The sequence below is a fragment of the Protobothrops mucrosquamatus genome, unplaced genomic scaffold (assembly GCF_001527695.2).
Source record: "Protobothrops mucrosquamatus isolate PMUCROS unplaced genomic scaffold, P.Mucros_1.0 scaffold_177, whole genome shotgun sequence".
Classification (NCBI taxonomy): Eukaryota; Metazoa; Chordata; class Lepidosauria; order Squamata; family Viperidae; genus Protobothrops; species Protobothrops mucrosquamatus.
Genome location: NW_015386253.1, coordinates 5,064,611 through 5,084,145, shown reverse-complemented (window position 1 = coordinate 5,084,145; position 19,535 = coordinate 5,064,611).

The window sequence follows — 19,535 nt, the reverse complement described above, 5'->3', positions numbered from 1 at the left end:
TTTATGATGTTGTCTGTTATATTATGTGCCAACTACGAGGAAACATCTGCAACAAAAATATCTCTGCAGGCTGTATGGTAATTTGGATTCAAAGCCAAAAAGGTTTATGCAAGTTTGTGAACATTGCATCTCTCTGCAATAACTTAAAGCAGTACTAGCCTTTTTCATGATCCACAGCTGTTGGGCAACCTTAAGAAAATACGTTTTTAGTTTAAGGAATTACCAACAGTTATTACATTTGCACAGTTCAGTTGTGCGGGTTGAGAACTGTTGAGTACGCTTGTAGCCCAATGTATTTAGCTCAGGACATGAATAATGAATAAATAATTATATTTGCATTCCTCTCTGCCTTTGAATCTGAAATACTGCTACAGATGACAAAACATGCTTCACAAAGACCTGTACAGTTAGCTTTGTTTTTAATCACAGATGAAGACGATTTCCTCATCAAATGAGATCCATGCAGCTTTACTCTTTTGCTTTGCATGCAGCATTTTCTTTTTTTCTGATGAATTCCATGAGCAGTAGTCTGTGGTACAGAGCAACCCTGGTGTTGTGAAGTAGCCGTTCTCTAATGGGTGACGGCCTGATTCACAACACCAGCTGCTACACTGAACCAAATGTTTTGGGCAACACAGTGGATGTTCTTGGAACTATGATGCACTGCATCCATACCTACAAAATTAATAAAACTTAAAAAAAATTAAGAACTGATTATTTTTTTGTGATCATTGCTCTTTCAGCCTTTATAAAGTAAAGTAAGAATATTTTCCCAAATAAAAACAACTCATGCGATTTTAATATTTCAAGCCTATATAAATGTAGTAAGGTTAAGCCAATCATTGGATGTTAATATCTCATTGTTTATCCAATTTCCCACTACCTTGAAAATCAGAAATAGATTACTAGTTTTTCAAGGGGATAACTGGGCAGCCTTTTGTAGCAAAAGCAAAGAATAGTAAGGAACACTGAAAATTGCATTACTCTTTTTGGAATAAATACTCTTTATGGAATAAAGTCCATCATTAGAGCCATCAGCTAGTAAAGTAGCACAAATTATGTATTATTGCACAGGTAAATAATGGCAAGGAAGCCATTAAATGCAAAAGATAATTAATTCAAACATTTCTATACAAAACTCAAGTATATATCATACTTCAGAACAGACTGATTTATTCACAATAGCAATTATGGATCATCCTATATCTAAAATTTAAAAAACCTTTTGGATGTAAGAAACATATTTTGAATCTCAGTGAAATTTTACAATAAATAAACGAAATGTGTTAATGCAATTTGGTTTAACAATCTCATGTTGATTCTTTTTTTACTTTGCCTTCTTTTAGATAAAGTGGATACTGAGCTACAGTTTGCTAAAGGATGGCTTCTTAAAGTCGTTAAGTTCACACATCACACTAAGGCAAAAATATAAAATGAGTGAGTCTAGTCAGAGTGTTATCTTAGAGACAGAAAATGTTAAAAGTCCACGAAGTAGTAAACTCATCATGTACTTGTTTTCATTGCATGTACTAAGACAAAGTATTCCTTATGGAAAATTTCAGTAATTGCTTCTACTGGCAATTATTCCTTGTGGTGGTACCATTGGAATTAATTGAGCTGAAATCTCTACCGCTCCCACTTCAGCTTTCCTAATATATCCATACAGGCAAATCCATAGAAGGAGGAAGCTTTATTGCTTCCCTTCCTTCCCAAGAAGAGATATGCTTTCAAGTGGTTTCACCCTAAGTTGTCCATTGATGGCCATAGTCCTTTATATTGTACATCAAGGTGGACGATGCTATTGCACGACGGAACTTATTGGAATGTTGTTAAAACATCTGTTGCTTTTAACAATCCGCTAGGAATGTATTTTTTGATGATAGAATACTGAATTCCAAAGTCATATATTTTATGTTGTCATGTGGTCTCAAAGTTCATTGTCTTGAAACGACTGTTCTGATGCAAGTATTGGTGTTGTAGGTATTGCCTACATTTTCTGAGTTTCTAACTATGCTAAGATAATTACTTACATCTTTTTCTGATGTAAGATTTCTGATTTACACTGGGAGGGGGCAACACAACCAATAATGAATTCTATGATTTGCTTCGGCAAGTAGTAGATTATGATCGGATAGTACATCTTCACCTGGGTATATCTTTACTGATGTTACTGAGTTTCTAAATCTTTTGTTTATTGTAAAATAGTCAATTTGGTTCCTTACTATATTATTTTGTGTATCTGCTGGTGATCTCCAAGTGTAGAACCGTCTTTTTGGCAACTTAAAAAAAGTATTCATCACACATTGCCTATGTTCCTTGCAGAAGTCTACAAATCTGTCACCTCTACCATTTCTGGTTTCTAACTACAGGAGCATCACTTCCTTCTCCCACTTTTGCATTGAAGTCCCCCGTGAGTATTATGATATCATTACTTTTTAGGTTTTCAGTACACTGCTTATATCTTCATAGAACTTCTCTAAATCCTCATCACTGTCAGCTGTGGGAGTGTAAACTTGTATAACATTCATATTTACTGGAGTACTATTTATTTGGATAATCATCACTCTATCGGATACAGGAATAAAGGACTTGATGCATTTATTTACAAGATTATTTACGATTATAGCTACTCCATTTCGACGGTGTTTGCTATTCTCACCAGAGTAGTAGATAGTATAATTTCCTATTCTACACATTTCATTTTCAGGCCAGCACATTTCACTCACTCCCAATATACAGATATTGTATTTTGACATTTCTTGGATAGTGTTGTGTGTTTTCCCAGCTTTGTATAGGCTTCTCAGATTCCACGTACCAATTCGTAGTTTTGGGTTTATCATACCTGGGTGTATGTGTGTGTAATTTGTGAAGGAGAGATTGGGTGAGTCATTTGTGAAACTCTATGATACTTTCAGCATATGGACACAGGTAGCCAACTTCATCTGGACATCAAAGCTAAGCAAGATCTGGTTTGGTTATATTTACAAGGGTATAAAACTGACTAGAAAGTTGTAAAACATCAAGGAAAGCAATGATAAACCATTTCTGTATTGTTGTTAAGGAAACTGCATAATTCTGTCCCTAAAGGGCTGAATTTCATGTAAGGATATTTTTTTTATCCAATCTGTTACGACATATAAAATTGTTTATTGCATGTAAACAATTGCCTGTTCAAAAGAGCAGGAACCTCTGCCACTATATTTGTAATGCTATTTCTAGCATACAATCAAAGGTGGTTTGAGGAGCACACAAATGTGCTTGAAGTTACAAGCTTCATCTTTTGCATCATAGTTGAAAAACACCGTGCACACAAACATGTTCATACTTGTTTTTCTTAAATAAAACAATAGAAAGTGCAATTTGAATTTTGAAAAGGCAATTGTGCATTTATTCTGTCTATTGTTTAGAAATATAAATCGCTGTACATGTGAAGGGAAGAAACTATGACTAAGTAAAAGTCATATTTGAGTAAATATTTCTGAAAAATCAAGACAATCTGCTGGAAAGAGAACAAATATATAGCAAAAAGCCAACAAACACACACATATATATTAGTAAATCTCTGTTATTTTTTCATCAAGGGAAAGAAATGCTATGGAAAATTTATTCATGTTTCCATTTAATTTCTTGGTTATTGAAAAATTATAAGTGCATGTCTGAGTTACAGGGATGATGTGCACAGAAGGCCTGAAAGAGCAAATTAGAGACAGATTGTCTTAGAGAAGAACTATATAGTTGATCAATGGCAAATGATCAGTCAATCAGTGTTATTCAAGCATATATAAGTTTGGCTGCTGATCTCTTGGAATGATTTGAGAATATTGGGCTAGATCCAAGCTTTGTCAAAATTGATCTTATTAACTATTAATGCTTGGAGTGCTATGTCCTTTTGAATGTCACTCTTTGCCAGCCAAAAGAATCCAGTACCAGTAAACATCCTGTTATGCAGACTGCAGGTTTAGTATCCACAAAATGATGCTTCTGTCTTACTGACATTGAGAGATTGTCCCTCTCCCTATTCTAGGAGTCTTTTCAAAGAAAAAGGTAGTACTGGAGAAGGAAATGGAGGAAGAAGCAGTGGACTGAAGCAGAGAAGACTGTTTCCTCAACTGTTCAGAATTAATTTAATATAATCTGCACGAAGCAGGAAATCCAGAAATAATCAAGACATAATATAAGTTTGGGGAAAACCAAAAACACAAGATATTGGTTATTTCCCCAAGAGAAAAAGAAAAGGCTGAAATTTCTAATCATATGTCTAATCTACACGATCAGGTTACAATACAGAAATTATTCAAGTCTTTTATTAATCTTTTAATCACCTGAAAGGCAGTCCAATTCCTGAGTCCTTTTTCTTTTATATATGGGGTTAAGAAGAATACTAGGTGAAGCATTCTGCTGGAACAGAATTGGTGACAATTAAGCTCCTGACACAAAGCAAGACATGGAGGCATGCTGTGAAGTCTCAGGGGCTTCTCGAATCAGATATGAATAACAGAATAATAGAGTTGGAAAGGACCTTGGAGGTCTTCTAGTCCACCCCCTTGCTCAGGCAGGGAACCCTATACCATTTCAGAAAAATGTCTGTCCAATCTCTTCTTAAAAACCTTCAGTGTTGGAGTACCCACAGTTTCTGGAGGCAGGTTGTTCCAATTGTTCTCACTGTCAGGAAGTTTCTCCTTAGTTCTAGGTTGCTTCTCTCCTTGATTAGTTTCCATCCATTGCTTCAGCTTTCCACCATAGAGTTCAGTTATTATATAACAGTCCTATTGATTTCAGGTATGATCTTCCCTATAACTACAAAATATAACTGGAAACTACGTAACACAGTTAACAGTCAGGAACACACTGGGCTGGTTTTCAACTTACTGTAACTAAAGTAGACCCAATGACACTTAAATCTGTTGTGGAATTTTTGAGCCATTTAAGGCTGAAGCTGTTTATACTCTCATAAATCAAAATAAAGTCCTACTCATTTTAAATATGATTAATTCTTAACTCAATCAACTGCATTTATCTGATTCTGTCCTAACCATACTAGGACTTCACCTCTCATAATTCTCAGTTGTCACAGCAGATGGCAGCACCTACTTTATTCTGCTTGTTCTTGAAAGAGCTATGCGGGGTTGATTTAAATATTATTTGAACAGACACCAGAAAATCTTAGTCCTGTACACAACATTAGACTGAATACAGTAGTAAAACTCTTTTTTTCTGTTCCCAAGAAAACTATATGGATATATTAATGAAGTAATTGGAATTAGAACTAATTTGAGGGGAAAAATTACAATACCCAGTTTGTGCTAGCTGGGAATTTCAGGGGTTATAATCTCAATAGATATATTGGAATACTATTCTTATATAAAGAACAGGGAGAATCTTCTGAAAGGTATACATACCATATATGGCACACCAGAATTATATCCACTAAATTTAGTGAGGTTTATCTATTTGATTTATTTATACTGCTAAATAGGTAATTCTAGCAAAGTGCTTAATATATGCTATTCAAATAACTGAAAATATAGAAAATTCAAATTTTATGATTACAGCACTCAATGTGAAGATTTCAGCCTCTTGAATCCAACTAAATTAAAATGTTATTAAGTGCAATCATGGGTAGTAATGCAGGAAATCTTTTATTCTTACTATTATTATATTTGGTCAGCTGCCAAACCAGTTTATTTATATAATTATCAAATTGAAATATCAAAACATTTTACTACAATTATTAATAAACATGAAAATAGACCTTCTTTGATGTAAGTATTTAATAATTCAACCTGTTGCCTTTGATATCTTTATCTTCTCTTGAGTAATGCTGTAAAATGTCTTGGCTAAGTACATGTCACAGAGTGAAGGGGCGTTGTCTTACCTGAACACCTTTTCTCAGCACGGAGATGGAGAATCCCCCAATGGGTTTAGACTGTGTTCTTGCCCAATCAGATCAAGTCAGCCAAACGTGCTACGCCTGTCCTGGACTAGGGTGTCCCAGTCTCGACGCGGGTGAAGCCATTGACTGACAGCAAGACGTATTGGCTCACTAATCTAACCCTAGGCCTAAAGAGCCTGCGAGGGTGGGAGTGGATTCTCCATCTCCGTGCTGATAAAAGGCGTTCAGGTAAGACAACGCCCCTTCTCCAGCACAGGAGATGGAGAATCCACCAATGGGACATGCCAAAGCCTACTGTCCCTGTGGGAGGGAAGCAGGCCGGTATATTGGGACGCCTCAAGGTACAACCTGTTGGAGAAGTCTCCTGCCAAAGGAAGCCTCTGCCAAGGCAAACCTGTCCAGTTTATAGTGTTGTATAAAGGGCGATGATGAAGACCACGTAGCCGCCCTACAAACGTCCTCAATGGACACCTGAGTGGCCCAAGCCGCAGAAGTAGCCGCACTACCTGTTGAGTGGGCCGTGACACATTGTGGAACTGGCAATGAATTGGACTGGTACGCCCCTGCAATGCACGCCCTGATCCACCTGCCAGTCGTGGAGGCAGATACCTTCCGACCCCTAGAAGAAGGGTGGAAGGAAACAAAGAGGGCCTCGGAATTGCGGAAGGCAGCCGTCCGTTTGATGTAACAACAGAGTGCTCTACGAACATCCAAAAGGTGCCATTGCTGTTCCAGATCATGAGATGGATTAGGGCAGAAATCTGGAAGCACGATTTCCTAAGACCTGTGGAATAGAGAGTTAACCTTAGGGACAAAGGTAGGGTCTAAACGAAGGACCACTCGGTCCTGGTGAAAAATGCATAGGTCATCCCTGGTGGAAAGTGCCGCTAACTCAGATATCTGTCGTGCGGAAGGCGACGGAAGGCGACCTTGTGAGATAAGAATCGCAGATCACACGTCTTGAGAGGCTCAAAGGGTGGCCTGATGAGTGCCTGAAGAATGCGCGGCAGTTCTCAAGAGGGATACCTATGCACCACAGGGGGCTTCGTGTTTGTAGCACCCTTGATGAACGAGTGAATCAATGGGTGTTGACCAAGGGATACTGCGGTGTCACAGGTAAGTAGAGTGGAGAGAGCAGCGACTTGTCTTATGTATCGTATTCAGAGCTAAGCCCCTGTCTAGACCCTCTAGAAGGTAGTCTAAGATCCTTGGGATTGTCAAGTCCGATATAGTCACGTGATGGTTTGTGCACCACAAGCAGAAATTCTTCCATGTGGCCTCATAAATACGGTTGGTAGCGGGCCATCGAGAGGTCTGGATCATGGAAATGATGCCTGGCGAGCAGGACTCCTGGGATAAGATCCTGCGCTCAAGTGCCAGGCGGCTAATTGGAGCCATTGAGGATCTGGATGATACAGGGTCCCCTGGCTGAGCGAGACCTGATCTGGAGGAATCCTCCACGGGGGCACTATGGAGAGGTTCACGAGGTCGGGGAACCACGGTCTCCATGGCCATTACGGAGCCACCAGCAGAATCTCCGCCCTCTCCTGAAGGAGCTTGCGGACCATCGCCGGAATAAGAGGGAGAGGAGGAAAGGCGTAGAGCAGCCCCTCCGAACACAGACTCCGGAGAGCATTCACCCTTTCCGCCCCTAGGGATGGGAAACGGGAGAAGAACCTTGGTAGATGAGTGTTCGTCGGGGAGGCAAAGAGATCTATTATCGGTAAGCCGAAGCGGACGGAGATCTCCCTGAAGAGGTCCGGATGTAGACACCATTCCGAGTGGTCCACTGTTGACCTGCTCAGGAAGTCTGCTTGTCTGTTCGCCTCCCCTGATATGTGGTCGGCCTTGATGGAAGCAAGGTTGGTCTCCTTAGACAAGGAGCACATCAGTGCTTTGCCACGGCTGATAAATAAGACAACTACTAGGCTGCCAATATTTTCCAGGCAGGATTTAAAACATTTAAAGAAATAGAACAGAACTCAAAATAATTCTTGTGCTATATTTTCTTTCATTCTCTAAGCAAACAAGTTCTCATTAAAACAACATCATCAACAATTTTTTTTTAAAAAAAATAGACAAATAGCAAAGTCCTGATCAGAGCAGAGTACCTCATTTCTGGATAAGAAGTGTTGATCCAATCAAAGTCTTATCCTTTTTCTTCTTCCCTAGAAAGACTTGGTATAATGGATTAACAATTAAGAAAATATACCTAACAGGTTCTTCATATACAGAAACACATAGTAGTAATTTTTTTCTCTCTCTTTTAGAACAGTTCAGCATTGCCTTTTGGAAATGAATTATTTTGGTATTCAATATACATTTTTCTTTGATTAGTGAAAAATATATTTTCCTTGCATTTAACTTATTTTGGTTTCAGTTAATAATTTAATTTGGTACAACCAGGATAGACGATTAACATCAGACATTTTGTGTTCTACTATGATATATATTGTTTGTGTTCTATATTTTGTTTGTGTATCTATATGTAACACTGCTTTAATATTAACAGAAAAGAGCTTTTAAAACACTGATTTGTTCTCCTGATCTTTGAAAAAGTCATATTATTTGAGAATAACTAATTGTGAAGACAAATGGCAGAATTTCTTTAGCAACTCTTCTGCTGAAATACAAGTGATGAGCATTCAGTGGCCAGATTAGAATCAACTCTTTCTGCTTCCTATTCAATTAAATCCTAAGGGATAATATGATGAAAGCATCCCAAGATACCTGGCAGAAAGCAAGAGCTACATATGCTGCCTTCACGATTTCCAGCAATACAATTAGTTTTTAAAAGTCAAGAAAATATCAAATAATTCCTCAAGCAATCTATTGAAAGGCAGATTTTGACCCAGCATTAGTTTTCCTTTGGCACCCTTTCACAGTTGAAAGAGAATGGAATGAATTGACCAAACTAAATCCAAGCACACATTTATCTAAAAAATCTTTATCTGACATAAAAGCAAAAAAGGTAGTGAGGGCTTCAACTGCTTCTTCTCAGTCACAGGTTGCTACTTTCAGACAACAGATCAATGCACTATTCATTGAATAAGTCTACTCTAGGGAGGCAGTGTATAGACAAATGGGGCTGTCTTAAACTATCATATCAATTCTTCTTCCTTCGGATAATACGGCTCTATCTAAAAAAAAAAATTCTTTTGCAGGCCAACCATATTGAATTTGCATGGGCTCAATATCAGTTATGTGGATAACTAAACTTTGTCTAAATTAATTTAAATAACAGCTCTCAAAAGAAACCAGCATGGCTGCATAAAGAACTCTCTCATAAATTGAAAGATAAAAAGGACAAGTATAGAAAGTGGAAAGAGGGACACATAACTAAGTCAGAATATCAGCAAATAGCCTGAGCCTGCAAAGATGAAGTGAGGAAAGCTAAGGCTTGTGACCAAAGTCAAAAATAACAAAAAAGCTTCTTTCAACACATAAAAAACAAGAAAAAAGTAAAGGAAACGATTGGTCCATTAGTGGGTGAAAGTGGCAAGAAGGTGACAAGCAACAGGGAGAAAGCTGAACTATTTAACTCATTTTTTGCATCTGTCTTTACACAAAGGGAAAAAACAGACAAACCTATCAAAAATAGTGCCATAAAAAACAGAATAGAAACACAAGTTAAGATAGGCAAGAAAATGGTAAGTGAGCACCTGTCCAGCCTACACGAGTTCAAATCATCAGGACCAGATGAATTACACCCCAAGGTTCTCAAGGAACTGGCAGATGTGATCTCAGAACCACTGAACTATATTTTCCAAAGATCCTGGAGCACTGGGGAACTACCAGAGGACTGGAAAAGAGCTGATGTAGTTCCCATCTTCAAAAAAGGGAAAAAAATGGATCCCGGAAATTACAGACCTATCAGCCTGACCTCAATACCTGGGAAGATTCTAGAAAAGATAATCAAACAACGAATCAGCGAACACTACAGGCAAACAAAGTCATTACTAAAAGCCAACATGGGTTTGTCAAAAACAGATCATGCCAGACAAAGCTTATTGCATTCTTTGACCAAGTGACAAAATTAGTGGACCAGAGGAATGCTGTGGATATAATTTACTTGGACTTCAGTAAGGCATCTGACAAAGTAGATCACAATCTACTACTTGATAAGATAAAAAAATGTGGGTTAGACAGCATCACCACCAGATGGACCCGTAGCTGGCTGACCGGCCGTACTCAGCGTGTGGTCCTCAATGGAACCACATCTACATGGATGAAAGTATGTAGTGGGGTGCCCCAGGGCTCTGTTCTGGGCCCAGTGTTCTTCAATGTCTTCATCAACGATTTGGACGAGGGGATAGATGGGGAATCATCAAATTTGCAGACGACACCAAGCTGGCAGGAATAGCCAACACTCCAGAAGACAGGCTTAGCATACAGGAGGATCTGGACAGACTTAAACACTGGGCGCTATCTAACAAAATGAAATTCAATGGTGAAAAAAGTAAGGTTATACATTTAGGCAAGAAAAACCAAATGTACAGGTATAGTATAGGGGGTACCTTGCTCAATAGTAGTAACTGTGAGAGGGATCTCGGAGTCCTGGTGGACAATCACTTAAATATGAGCCAGCAGTGTGCTGCAGCTGCCAAAAAAGCCAACACAGTGCTGGGCTGCATTAACAGAGGGATAGAGTCAAGATCACGCGAAGTATTAATACCACTCTACAATGCCTTGGTAAGGCCACACTTGGAATACTGCATCCAGTTTTGGTCACCACGATGTAAAAAAGATGTCGAGACTCTAGAAAGAGTACAGAGAAGAGCAACAAAGATGATTAGGGGACTGGAGGCTAAAACATATGAGGAACGGTTGCTGGAATTGCGTATGTCTAGTTTAATGAAGAGAAGGAGGAGGAGGGACACGATAGCAGTGTTCCAATATCTCAGGGGCTGCCACAAAGAAGAGGGAGTCAAGCTATTTTCTAAAGTGCCCGAAGGCAGGACAAGAAGCAACGGATGGAAACTAATCAAGGAGAGAAGCAACCTAGAACTAAGGAGAAACTTCCTGACAGTTAGAACAATTAACCAGTGGAACAACCTGCCTCCAGAAGTGGTGAATGCTCCAACACTGGAAGTTTTTAAGAAGAAACTGGACAGCCATTTGTCCGAAATGGTATATAGGGTTACCTGCCTGAGCAGGGGGTTGGACTAGATGACCTCCAAGGTCCCTTCCAACTTTATTATTATTATTTATTATTATTATTATTATTATTATTATTATTATTATTATTATTATTATTATTATTATTATTATAACTTTTCTTGCCTTCTAGTCTGAATAGAAGTCCACAGAGATAGCTTGCGATGCTGTTGTGATGTTGATTTGTGCTAAGAGGACAGTCATTCATCTTCACTCATCCATCTTCGGGACTTTAGGCAATTGTTCTTACCTGGTAGAATAGTAAACATCTTTGAGCTTTGTTTCCTATATGAAATGAAGCATTAGTTTCCAACTGCATTTTCTCTTACAAGTTCAATTACAGTATACATATGGGCTAGACATCGTATCCCTGTGTTGTAATTAATCTTGTAATGGCAGAACATTATTTGATCGATATCTGTCAGCTATGCTTCAGAAAAAAAAGAATCAAAAGAGAAAAAAGCATGTAAAATCATTTTAGCTTGTACAGGTAATGAACATGCAAAAAATCTCTAAATGTATAAAATATTGAAAATCTTTATATGTACAAAAGGACACGCTGCCATTTCTTTTGCGGTCATTTCATTTTTAAAATGACTGATTTAGTAGGAAATAAGAGATTATTACAGAATCTTTTTAAGAGAGGCATATTCTTCAGCTGTAAAAGATTAAGAACTTTAGCTTGTTCTACCCTACAAAAATATGTGTCCTTGTGATTTCATCAGGAAAAAAATTGTTTTGTTCTTACTGATCTTCAAACAAATATTGTAATCTCTTGATAAACTTCACTAATATGACAGCTTTTTGATAACCTTTTACTTTTTTTCTATTATAATATACATATAGTTTAAATTTGCTATCTTGGGGAAAAATGCATAAAATGAGACAAAGAAAGCTAAAGAACATGTAAATATTACATATTTGAGGCCAATACATTATATATCTGAGTCATTTGCTTTATTTTTTTAAGGCAACAATCCCTTTCCTTTGCCCCTTTTGCTTATGGATAATGTACATTGTAGATACCAGCTCGTTTCCTAATGATACTTGGTAATGGTTTAAAAGTCAAATAAGAAAAAAAACCTTAATGAAATAATAAAAATAGAAATATAATATTTTTAAACCTGTAGAGTGATGGACAATTTAATAGGTTTTTTTTTTTTAACCACAACAGATTTTGGGAAAGAAAAAAAAATCCTTTTTCTGTTTAAATAAATGCAGTCCTTCACTGGAAGAAGCTTACAAGCAAAGCATTGCAAAATTGTAATACATTAGCCTATAGATTAGCGTCCCCTAAAACATGTGGGACCAGTGGTATCCATAAGGGATGTTGAAAAGTGGCAAGCTCTATCTGCCATCTTTCCAGGTTTGAACAATCCCTATGGATATTACTGTGTGGGACTTTGGTTCCTATAATCCCAACCATCATCATAATTTAATTTTCAAGGGAATAGGATGTTCACAGCTGTCCTATCTAAGCTGGCTGAACCTTGATTGGAGTATTGGATGTTACTGAAATAGTTACATGTTGTTCCCTGAAAAGACTAGTTCACCAAATGTTTTTCACATAATTAATTTAGCTTAGCAAACTAGTGGTATTCAGGCACAAATAATCAGATACTCAGTTTTTTTTATCCATTTCAGAGTACTAATGTATAGATCACAAATGCATTGGTATTTTTTTTTCTGGTAACATAACCAATAGTTTAACAGCAATGTTGAAACAGCTTTCAGTTTGAGTATGTTAAGTTGTGTACAGGTAGTCTTTGACTTACAACCATTTATTTAGCAACCATTTGAAATTACAACAGCACTGAAAAAAATGAGTTACCACTGGTCCTTGCAATTTTGACTATTGCAGCATCCTCATGGTCACATGATCAAAATTCAGGCACTTGACAACTGGCATATTTTAATGACAGTTGTAATGTCTTGGGTCATGTCATCTTCATTTGTGAACTTCCCAGTTACTTCCAACAAGCGAAGTTAATTGGGGAAACTAGATTCACTTAACAACTGCATGATTCAATTAGTAGCTGCAGTGATTCACTTAACAACCATGGCAGAAAATGTGGTAAAATTAGACACAACTCATTTAACAATAACTTTGCTATTGTGCATTTGAAAAAGATATAAAATAAAAATATTCAGAACATTAATATACATGTCATTTTCCCTATTTCATTTTTGTCAGTTTTTTTTAAAAAATACAACAAAACAATTTTCAGCAATGATTTCCACAAAACATACACAATTATTTTGTACTATCAGTACTTTATAGAAGTATTAATTTCCTTTTAAGTAGCGCTTCTTATTCTCCAAAAGATGTGTAGAGTAAAATGCTGTTCTAATACAATGGATTATAAGATAGGATAGGATATATTGTAATTTTTTTTACTGTGGACACACTGGCACACATTAAAAATGAAATTCTGTTGCCTGCTTTCAAAAGTGTACCCATACATAACATACATATAAACATGCTATATACAACATATGTATATATAAGGGCAATTCGGAAATAAACCTCCATTTGGTTATCAATGACAGACACTCGCAGACATAGACCTTTTATTATACACATTAGAAAACTACAGCATTACATTACTTTTTGACATAATCACCATTTAAATTGAGGCACTTGTCATAACGTCTTACAAGATTTGAAATTCCTTAGTAGTTGCTCCTGCCAAATCTGGGCTATGGGGTGTGTGTGATCAAAAATATCCCAACAGAACTGCTTCAAAAGTTCTTGGGTGCATCTAGTGGTGTGCAGTTGAGCATTATTGTGAACCAACACCACACGGGAAGTCAGCATGCCCCAACGCTTGTTATGGATGGCTCGTCTGAGTTTTTGTAATGTTTCACAATAGACTTCTGAATTGATGGTCGAACCACACTCCATGAACTTCACTAGCAGTACTCCTTTGGCATCTTCACATTTGGTAGGATTTTCTATGGCACCACTTCCGGTGTGGTATTGGTTCACGATAATGCTCGCCTGCACACCACTTTTGAAGTTTTGAAGCAGTTTTGTTGGGATGTTTTTGATCACTCTCCTTATAGCCCAGAGTTGGCACCAAGCGACAACTACTAAGAAATTTCAAACCTTGTAAAATGTTATGACAAGTGCCTCAATTTGAATGACGATTATATCAAAAAGTAATGTAATGTTGTAGTTTTCTAATGTGTATAATAAAAATTCTGTATTTGCGAGTGTCTGCCATTGATAACCAAACTGAGGTTATTTCCAAATTGCCCTCATACCTACACCCTTACATATAAATACATATAAATATTAATCACTGTCCATCTTGAATACATAGTGAAAAGAGGAAGCTTGAGAGTTCACAAGGTTAATACTGTATGGAACAAAACTGTGTCTGAATCTGGATGTTCTGCTTTGGATACCACAAAGCCTCTTCCCCGGAGGTAATAAGGAAAACAGGTTGTGAAGAGGATGTGTAGTGTCCCAGACAATCTTGCGGACCCTGCTCAAGCAATGCTTATGTGCTGTGTTCCTGACCCTGACCCTAACCCTTTTTCTAAAGAAAAAATATGTTTGGGAATGACAACTTTGAATAGATTTCGGGAATCTGGCTGTACTATCAGGCGTCACATCTTCTGATAACTCATGAATACCAACATTGCATATATCAGCCTCAAATACATTTAAAGATGGCTGCTCAGGAAGGCAGTGGAGAAGTGACTATAATCAAGTGATTGAATTTCCATCTGGCCATATGTCACTATATTTACCCTTCAGTCTGCATGTCCAGAGGTCTTGTATTCATTTATATGAAGATGCATAGTCATATCTACTAAGATGTAGACTCTATAAATAAGGTTGCAGACAGAACAGTGTATATGCACATTATACTTTCTGTAAGAAATCAAAAATGTCTCTCTCTTTGTGAGTATGTGAGAGGGAGGGAAGGGGGAGGGAGAGAGTTGCATATACTGTATATACATTGTTTTTGTGTAGGTTAATGACACCAACATCCTTCTATCCCTGCCATCTTTACTTCAAGCTGTCATTGTCATCTGCAACTGTGACAATATATTTTTTCTGCACTGACATTTCCTTTCCAGTTGAAGAACAGATGTATGATCAGATGGCATTGTGATACTTTACCTCTTCGTGGCACCATAGGCTCATTAAAGACCATTGTTTATGCCTTCCTTTATGCACAAGGAGATGAGCAAACTGAATCCTTTTACTTGAAATGAAAGACCTCCAAATAATAAATTTGAAAGAACATAACTGTACTTTTGGGATTTTGTTCAGAGCAGACAACACATGGAAGGGAACCCAATGTGGAGAAAACTATGACAGACAGCCTGGTAAAACCAAATGTCTCATCTCATCTTCTTAGCAGATCTAATCAAATAAATTGTAATAGGGGAGATCTGCAGTATAAACTTAGATCTTTATTTGGAAATAAGTCCTATATATTTCAGAATCATATGCTTCTAGAAAGAGAGCATAAATTGCAGCATCAGTTGGTTTCCTTCAAACAGGTTCTGTAGCACTACATGAATGGTGCATGGCTTTCAGCAAATAAAGAAAACAAATCAAGGAACAATAAACTCCACTGAACATTGACCTAGAGTAGAGATGGTGCTGCATACCAAGACAGTGAGCTACCACAATAACCTCTAATGGAATTCTGTGTTTCACAAGCTGGTCCTGATGATGCTGTACCATGTTTGGCTGCAAATCTCCCCTATTACTCTGAGTTACTTTGCAAAACCAAATGCTAAAATAATGCAGGTACTCTAAAGGGGTGGGCTTCAAGCTATCCTATAAAAGCGAATCTGAATGCCTGGAATGCTTACAACATCATATTAATAGCATTCAAGACTAAATAGAAAATACAATGCCAAAATTATATAGTGTGGACTTAAATCATACATACAAATCAACTATAAGTATGAATTCATTCTTCATCATGGTACATTGGCTTTATTGATGTCTAGAGTGCATCACATGAGTTGAAAACAGCTATGCCTGACTATATCTTTTTATGGTCGCACAAATCAATTAGGTTGTGCTATTTGTGTTATAAGGTGTCCTCTTCTTTTGCCTTTACCTATAATTCTACCTTCCTGAAAAATATAACAACTTTATTTATATTAGCAGAGCTGAAAACAATAACTGATTCAACAGTTCCCAAAGAAGGCATATAGCTACCTGAAGCATATGTTTTCAGGTAGTCCTTGAAATACGGCCATATTGGTAATAAAACATAACTAACACTAAGTAACTAGTTATAAGTTGAGGATCACCCATATCAGCCTCTAGCTCACAGGTGTCAAACTCGTGACGTCATGTGACATGTTGCAACATATCACAACTTTTTTCCTATTGCTGGCAATGGGGTGGGTGCGGTTTTGGCGTGACACATCCGGCCCCTGGGCCGGCAGTTTGACACCCCTGCTCTAGCCTGAAGCTAGAGCTGTGAGCCTAGTGCTGGCCAAAATGGCTGATAGTCCAGGATACAAAATGGAAAAATACTTTTTCTGATCAGGGAGGACCACATGGGGGCAACAAAAAATGCCCACGTAAAAGGGGTGTGGCTTTAATCACTTGACTGCAGCTGCCATTTTCACTTGTTTAACAATTTCATTTATAACACTCCGTCCCTCTCTGCCTATAGTTGGTTTTGCAGATAGTAAGGCTCTAGTGAACATCATTCTAAGATAACTAGATAACAGTTTAAATCTGTTTTGCCCTTAGCGCTTTTTCCAAGAGAGAAAATCATTTTGCATTTGCAATATTTAATTCAAACTCCAAGTCTCTGCATACAGTCTCTTTATGGGTGCTTACCTGAAATACCAATATTAAATCCTCCCAAATGCAACTCAGTACAGTACTGAAAGAAAAACCACAATTTTATAGTTATTCACTCAGGTGTGACTTAGGATATGTTAGGATATTTATATTGATCTAGGCTCCCTCCCCTCTTTTTTTCCTCCTTTTTGCATTTAAGGGGGAAATAATTCTAAAGCTGTGCGGGAAATAGGTACATATCATTGAGTTTATCTAGACAAATAACAAGCAATGAAGACATATGTTAGGCACTGCAGAAAACCCCCACTGAAGTATAATCCAAGGGAAAGCTTTGTTAGGACATCCCATTTTTCTGATAGCCCACAAAGGATTTGATGACTGGCTTTATCAGAACTTCTGCCTCTTGGGAAAGGTCAGTTTTCTAATGTAAGAGTGGAGAAAATAACGCCCATATAAGTTCCCCTCAGCATGACTGTTTTAAGATGTGTGGATGGATGTGGGTGTCATAGGTCTTCCATTTTTGACTAAAAGCATTAGCCTACAGAATGATATTCTCCAAGAAAATGCAGGAATTTCTTATTTATGAGCTGTAATATTGTTAAGAAATGTAGTTTTATCGACAGAAGAAAAAAATTGTAGCTGAGGGCTGAAATTTTGGAATTCTTGATGCTCTCTGAGCTTGGTGGTTTTCTTGCATATCATTTCCAAACTAGGTAACATTATCAGTGCTAGCAGGGAATGTTTGTTTATTCTCATTTTATACATTAGTGGCTTGTCCTGTAAATGTTGCTGGGAGTGGTCTTGGTGGTTCATTGATTGGGCTGTTGTTTACTGTTAGCTTGTTTGGCAGTTCCTTGATTGAGGTACTGTTTGCTTCTTGATTGTTGGTCTAATGTTAATCTTGGCATTAATCTCTGCTCATCTAGGTGTTGATTGCTGACAAGGAAGCATTTTTATCTTTCTGTTTCCTTTTTGGCTTTTTGATTGTCTCTTTTGAATGGTACTTAAATATGTTTATATCTATGTGCCTGTTGATGGCCGTTGTGCTTGAGTACCAGGCTTCTAGGAATTCTCTACTGTTTTGGGGACATGGCTTGTTCTACTGTAGGATGTTCCCTGTTGGAACTATGGTTAAGTCTGGCCATGTGTTGTGAAATTAAGGAGTTTTCATCATGTCTTCTGAATGCTAGTGGGTGTTCATGGGTGTGTTCTGCTAGTCTTCTGCCTGTTTGTCCTACATAGTGCTCTTGCAGTCCCTACACTGTATGTTGTAGATGACTCCTGTCTTTCCTTCTGGGGTAGATGGTCTTTTGGTTTACTAAGGATGTTGTGGAGAGCATTAGTTGATTTGTGTGCTATGGTAATGGAATGTGGTTGTACTAGTCTGTTGGTGGTTTGAGATGTTTTTGATGTATGGCAATCTTATCCTTTTTACAGCTTGTGTTGGTTGTACTATTTTGGGTTGAGTAGACCACTCCCACCAACACTAACAGAGCAAGCCACTAGTATATAAAATGAGAGCAAACCCCATTTCCTACTAGGATTGATGTCACTTTGTTTGATAATGAAACATCTGCAAGGAAACAATCAAGCTGAGAAAGCACCAAGGGCTTCACAAATGTAGTTCTTATGTGGGGCTTAAAAATAATCTAGATAAAACACACAATAAGTTTCAGAAATGTTAGTAGTTTCAAAAACTCACTTCTAAATGATAAATAAATCAATCATAAATAAATAATTACGTAATGCTATAAATATAAAACTTCTTAGAGAAAGTGGATTTTTGCTTTCTACCCTGGTGGTTTTTTGATAGCAATTAGCAGAGTTTAATACACAAAAGGTGACCAATTGCACTCTAGAGCCCAAGTTATGGAATCACAAACTATAATTTGGTTTGTTTGGCTTTGAATTTTGTGTAAATTGTATTTTTGTGATTTACAAATCATATCCTTTATAGTGTAATGGTGATTTGTTATGCAGTCAACTACCATATTCAATAATCTGTAGTTAAATAAATAATGGACTTAGTTACAGAGTTATGTACAGAAGATAGTCAGGTAGCCAAGGGTGAGCTAACAAGAGACAGATCTACATTATAGTCACATCAAATAAATAAAGAATAAATAAATTTAGAAAGCATTCATGAAACCGAATTTAAATGTTCCTTTGCCCATATAGGAGAAAAAAGATGGGTAAAATACAGAAATTATATTTTATGAATAATCTGTGCAAAGCTTTAAAAAAACGTAATAAACTCTCTCTCTCACACTTGTGTGTTTGTGTGTGTGTGTGTGTGTGTGTAATGTGAATTAAGCAGATGCTTACATTACTCTCACTGACAGTAATCTGGTTAAAGTTATACAGGAGCCTCTGGCAACCCAAAACCAAATTAATTCTGAAAATAATTAGCTCTCCATTAAGTCATTTATTTGCTTGCTGGTTATACACAGACCAATTTACTGTGTGGTGGTATTAATATCTACATGCCCGGCAGAACAGAACTGTTCCCTGAATGTATATTTAAGTCAAATAAAGGAAGTATATATAAAAATAACTTTTCAATTCCAGCTTCTAAACTGCTGTTAAGTTAAATGGGCATTCATGTTTTCTATTTTTTCTTTCTTTTTAACTGAGTTAGGTTGCTAGGCACCAGAAGAATTCTCTTCTATTAGTTAACAGCTCTACATTACT